At 39.1% G+C, this 6,050-nt stretch overlaps 1 pseudogene; it reads right to left on the minus strand.

The window, feature by feature from the left end:
- Positions 1–772: 772 nt before the first annotated feature.
- On the minus strand, positions 773–2,780 carry LOC149239325 (putative pyridoxal 5'-phosphate synthase subunit PDX1; annotated as a pseudogene).
- Positions 2,781–6,050: the final 3,270 nt, after the last annotated feature.

The following is a 6,050-nucleotide window of genomic DNA, read 5'->3' on the forward strand; positions in this document are numbered from 1 at the left end:
TAAATAAGTAAACACGGATTCGAAATAAAAACATGCATGCAACAACTATGAATCAGTCCATAACATATTGTGTATATGAAAGCACACCTACAAATACAGTGAAAATACCAGACAACCAATACAACCACGATGAATAAGCATGGGAATAAGTGCCAAATATAAATAAAATATTATTAATGATACTGCAACTTCAAGTATATATCTTGCAATTGATCAAAACCCAATAGTGGAATATGGGCTGGTCATACCATTGCCTAATGCAAAACCCTAGCCTCACTGCAACTTCACTCTACTAGTTGCTAAGAGCTAAGTCCCTCTAGCTCTCAAGCAAAATTCAGTTATGTCAAATCCTAGCCTCAACAAAAGCGCTAAGGTCCCTATCAATGAGGCAGGAGGGCACATTTATAGAGGTGAGTTGACCATTCACCCCTCATGCCCTTTGACCTCCCCTAAAGCCATATGATTGTTACATGCCTAATCAGTCTTAACATAGCTATTGATATTATGGTGAGAGATATTCACATTATGATGAAGGAGAGAGAGAGAGAGAGAAAGAGAGAGAGAGAGAAGGATGTAGAGGGTTCTTGGAAACCTTAGAACACTTGTTTCCCATATGTTGCAATGATGCAGATGTTCAGTCCAAGAACAGGCCTATTTTCTTGCCACTATACCTCACTTGCATTCATCCATCTTCTAGTGATGTGCCTTTGAGTTTATTGAAAGGTTCTTGGAACTTGTAAGGGACCATCCTTCTTGCTGGAGAAAATGCTAGTTATTCAAGCTTCACGAGAAACCCTAATCCAACATCTCGCTTCCATCCTTCTTCCTGTAGGCAAATAACATTGGTTAGACATACCTTAAAGATACTGGAAATATAGTCAACTAATTGAAAGAATGACATTAATAAATAATTAATTTATACCCTTGTGTGGTCAATTGTTATGCCACTATGTTTTAAGAGAGAGTGGCTTTTATAATCTCCCTGCTCTTCTTCAATCAATGTTTTTCCAATGGGCCTACTATCGAATGGAAATTGAATGTAGCTCCACAGATGTGAAGTTTAACTAGTTGTGGTTCTTGGATATCCATCAAGCCTCGGCAACATATCCTGAGAAGTATCCAACAATTTCAAGTTAGTCCCTTTATAAAGCCTTCCCCGAATTCCTTCCTAAATTCCTCCACTCAATTTTTCACATTTATTCATCTAACAATAACATGCTAAAATGATCCTTGTGGAGTGGTGCTTTGGAATCTCATCCAGAACGTGGGGATCATTATAATGGGTTACAAATTGTACAACTTCTCAGGCCTGGTGAGTTGGATCGCCACTTTTGAACACACCTAAACCTTTCATGTTTTACTGGTTCAATAACATTACTAGTACCAACTTCTCCTTTGGTCCTTATCATAGCTGCTCCTTCAACGATCTTTCTTAGAGCCTCACTAAGGTTCTCGAAAACATAGACGAAAGGTATACGAAAATTATGTTTGATGATATGGTGCATGTCATCTGCAATGGTGGGAACTTCACTCTCATCAATGTAACCAATACTAATGGCCTATAGAATTTGTTCTTCCACAAAATGACCTATTCTAGCCTTGACCATTACATGGATGGTCACAATATGCTTAATTTCCTTAATAATCCCATGGTTAGTCATCTGGGCCACAACACCTTGAGATCTAATATCAAGAGTGTTGAAATATGGCAACAAGAATATTCCAATTTATTTTTTCCTTGAATTAAATTATGAATTAAAATCGAATTTAGTCTTAACATCTACTTGGAAATAATTAGTTAATTAATTAGTTGGAGAAATTCAAGTTAGAAGTCTTTCTGAAGTCATGCAAGAGTTATCCCTTAAATTAAGGAGATAAGATTGAGTTATATTTGAGTTGTAATTAGTTAACTCAGTTTACTGGGTTAAGTCCAGTTAAATTAGTTCCAAACTGTTTGAGGAACTAATAGTGAGTTAACAGTTAGTTGATGCATTAATGCACTCAACTAGTGCTACTCAAGTTAACTGAAGATGCCCTCATCAGAAACTCATGCATGTCTATTCTGAGAAAGACCCATTTGATATTAATGTTCAAGGACAGTGCACTATCGATTGCATGTGTTTTCTCATGGCTAAAACTCATGCATGCAATTAAGGATTCATCCTTGAGGATTGCACAGTTTTGAAGGTTGATTTTCCACTTGGTAATAGGCTAATCATCAACAAGGAACAACGCAAGGAAATAAGAGATTGGAAGGTAGAGAGGAAGGCTGGAGAGAAGCCAATATTGCATGTGAGCATTTGTGAGGATTGTACTGATATCTGGCTAGTTGTGAGAGCTAAGTCTTTATATAATTCCTATGTATTTCCACCATGTATGATAATAAAATAGTGTGGGGTTTCTAGCTGAGGATTTCTCCAAATTATTTTCATGTGTATTGTTCCATTGAATCTTCTTCTTCTGGTTATATTGTTCAGCTCAATCTTTATGCTTTCGAACATTGATAGTAGAAGTAGGTTGTAGTATTCTGCTTTGATTTATATTGCATTGTCAGGTTAACCTATCATAGATTTTCTACAAGTAGGCACACATGTCAATGTCATCATATCAGTGGCCCTATACTCTAAAACTATTTTAGTTTGTTCAGTATTGACCATATCCATGATCATCCCCCTCCCTCTAAGCATTTGGGTCATACCAACCTTCCCTATGTGTGAATATTTCTTTGGATCGGTTATTACATCATTTCCATAGATGGCGACAACTCCATCACTCGCCAATTACAACTCCAAATAAATCTCAGACCTCAAGCATGCAGTACTAACTAACAAGTGACTATACTTATAGCTTCTCCTTATGAGGAAGAGAAAATAAATCTCAAACTTCTTTGAATGAATAAAACTCCCATGCATGAATAGCCTTGTATACACTTATATGAACATACCACTGAACACTTGTTACAAGTAATCAAGAGAACTCTATTGAGTAGATTGGTTTCAAAAAATTTCCCCTCCTGTGTACCCTTAGCTCTCTTTGATTCATATTCTTTAATAGCTACCCTGATAGTATCCTCAGCAAGCATGCTGCAATGAAGCTTCACTGGAGGAAGAACCCACAGTAATTTTCAGTGTCAATCAGTTGAGTACCATTTCAATGGTACGAGGGTTGCATGGTCACATCATAACAGATATCAAATGGATTGTTTCTATGACTTATGAGACTTAACGTCTTGAGTAGAGGTCGCATGGTCTCAATGCGTGAAGGTCATGTCCTTTCATTGCTTGTGGAGTGTCATTTAGTGACCAGTGAAATAAAGGATGTGATCAGTTGCATAGTCATATTTAGTGAAGGGTCACATCATTTATTATCTTCCTCGGGCGTGATCCTATGACTTTTCCTACTCTAGAAGAGATCAGATAGTCACACTTAGTGGAGGTCACCCATTCTAGCCATTTCTAGAGTACGGCTTTGTGACCTCGATGAAGGTGCGACTTGCTAAAGGTCAGCACACTCACATCATATGGTTGGTCACGCGTCCTGGTGGCTTTCCTCAGCTTTGCCATCGCGACTTTGTGACCTGTGTGGTGATGTGATTTTCTGCGAGAGGAATAATGGGAGTTAGGTCATATTTCTAGACTACAGGGATGAACACATTCAAGATTTATGATGAATATTTACACCGAGAACTTCATTATGATGTCCCCCAGCTCTAGCAAATATCAACATGCGTATTCTAGTTTGGAAATTCCAGATTCGTGAAGATTTACTATTTCTAGTAGACAAAATAAGGGGAGGTTTCAGTGCTTGGGTCCTTATTTTAGTCGTAGAATCACCTTGGCCAATGAAACCTGTCTGGGCCTTTTCACTTGCGCAATCAAACCCCCAAATTATACCATCGTGGCCACCTGCAACTAATAACGGTGAACCATTCATATCACATGCCCAACTCAATGTGTAAAATTATTTATCGTTGACATCGTGAACATATGCCCATGAAACAGAAATACCACTTCCTTGACATGTGTTGTAATCGGTCACCTTAGTCACAAACATTTGGATACACATTGTCACGCCCCTACACCTGCGGTAGTCTTCCAACCGCTTGTAGCAAGGTGCGGCACCACCGAACGCTTTCTTTTCACCAATACTAACATTCGTGGACTACGCCTACTTCCACATTAACATTACTTAGCTTGTGTTTTGCAATCAAGTAAACATACAATTATCCTTTATACTTAATGAAGCCCATACTCATTCATTATCATCATGCAATTATAACAAGAACATCAAGAATTGCAACAAGTATAAAGGGGAGGGGAAACTCCCCGTAATGTGAGTCTGCCCGACAATATATTAAGAATATCAGTTTACAACATACAAGTGTGTCTTTCCAAACCAAGTCTCACACTTAGCCAAATATTACAAAGAGAGGCAACCCTACCTTTTACAATACATGTGCACACCTTGCACAAAGGATGAGTACCCACCCGGGTCACCAAGACATCCTTGTCAAGTCCAACACAAATCTGCTCCTCGACCGAACCTCAGGCACACCTTTCCCACGCCTTCACCCAACCTCCAAGTACCAACTTCCTTTATGCGCATTCAAGACAAGCGCATGAGCTATGCGCTCAACCCTTGTTACTTCTGCGCCTTAGAAATCTGCGCACTTGTCTTAGAGCGAATGCCAAGTCGAATGATGTTTGAATGAGCTCTCATGCTCATATGTTTATACCCTTTTCTGTGTGGGTTTACATGTGGGTGGCAGCCCCTTGGCCGACCCCCAAAACACTCACAACGCACCCCCATGAGGGCTCCTTCCAAGTCGGCTTGCCTTAACGCAAGTCTCCTTTCAATCGTTGTATAAAGCTCTTGTCGTTCCATCGCATTCTCCAAAGTGTCGCATATTGTCACTTCTTTCGTCGCATTTCTTCCGCACTCCCGTCGCACTTCAGTTGGTCGTGCGCCCGTCATGCACCCGCGCGCCCGCGCGCCCGCCCGCGCCCTCGTGCACGGCGACTTCGCCCGGCGCCCATCGCACAATCGCCCGGAGGCCTTACACACATCCTCCCAATTTAATGCCTCTATCAAAACAATCATGAACATGATTTTTTCGCATCTATTGTGTTGGATTTTCATTATATCACATGTATTTTCTGACGTACGACATGTTTTCCACCTTACAACGTCCATATATGCACTTCGAAAGGGACTTGAAGTATGAGTATTCTATGAGTCAATATTATAAATTCCCAATGTTAACGATAACTTGATTTCCATTAAAGGTAGAATAATTTGACTACCATAGAGATAACAAGGTAGCACTCTTTGGTATCCCTTTAGGTTATAAATATATATACCACCATTAGAACGACTAGTCATCTAGGCTTTGAGTTCCCTTTGAAGGTTTTGTTCAAAGCTTTAATTTTGAATTTTTTCTTCGCCTTTAAATAAAACCAAAAGTCAAGGATTTCTATTTCCCTTGTAACGGCCATAGCTCATCAACGCCCTTTACCATAGCTCATCAACACGCTTTACCATTTACATTTAATGCTTCACTTTGGAGTGCCTATTTATTTTATGGTGGCCAACGGGCTTTTAATAAAAAAAATCATTTTCTTGTGACCTTTGGATGCATTGTGATGATCTTCACATATTCCCAAGTGATGCCTTTTCACTATATCGTTTGATTACATGATTCTAATTGAATATGTTGTCGAGGCAACTCCATCTAAAGACAAACGGGAAAAGGAAAAAATAATAGAATAAGTGATCATTTCATTGGATAGGTTCATAAGTGGGCTAATAAAACAATCCATCCACTTGAGGTGTATATAAAGAATTATATAAATAACCAAGGCATTATGAATCATATTAGGTGGGCACACACTACCCAAACTGAAAACCTAACTAAAGGTTTGAACAGTTTAATGGGCCCATTAATTGCACATGATTCTAATATTTTGTGATACCCAAGGTGATGATGTGCTTATAAAGCAAGAACTTTGAAGTATTGAATCATTAATCATGTCAACCTAGGATTACAAGGA

The sequence above is a fragment of the Pinus tabuliformis genome, chromosome 8 (assembly GCF_031772625.1).
Source record: "Pinus tabuliformis cultivar Carrire ecotype Pingquan chromosome 8, CPIR1, whole genome shotgun sequence".
Lineage (NCBI taxonomy): Eukaryota > Viridiplantae > Streptophyta > Pinopsida > Pinales > Pinaceae > Pinus > Pinus tabuliformis.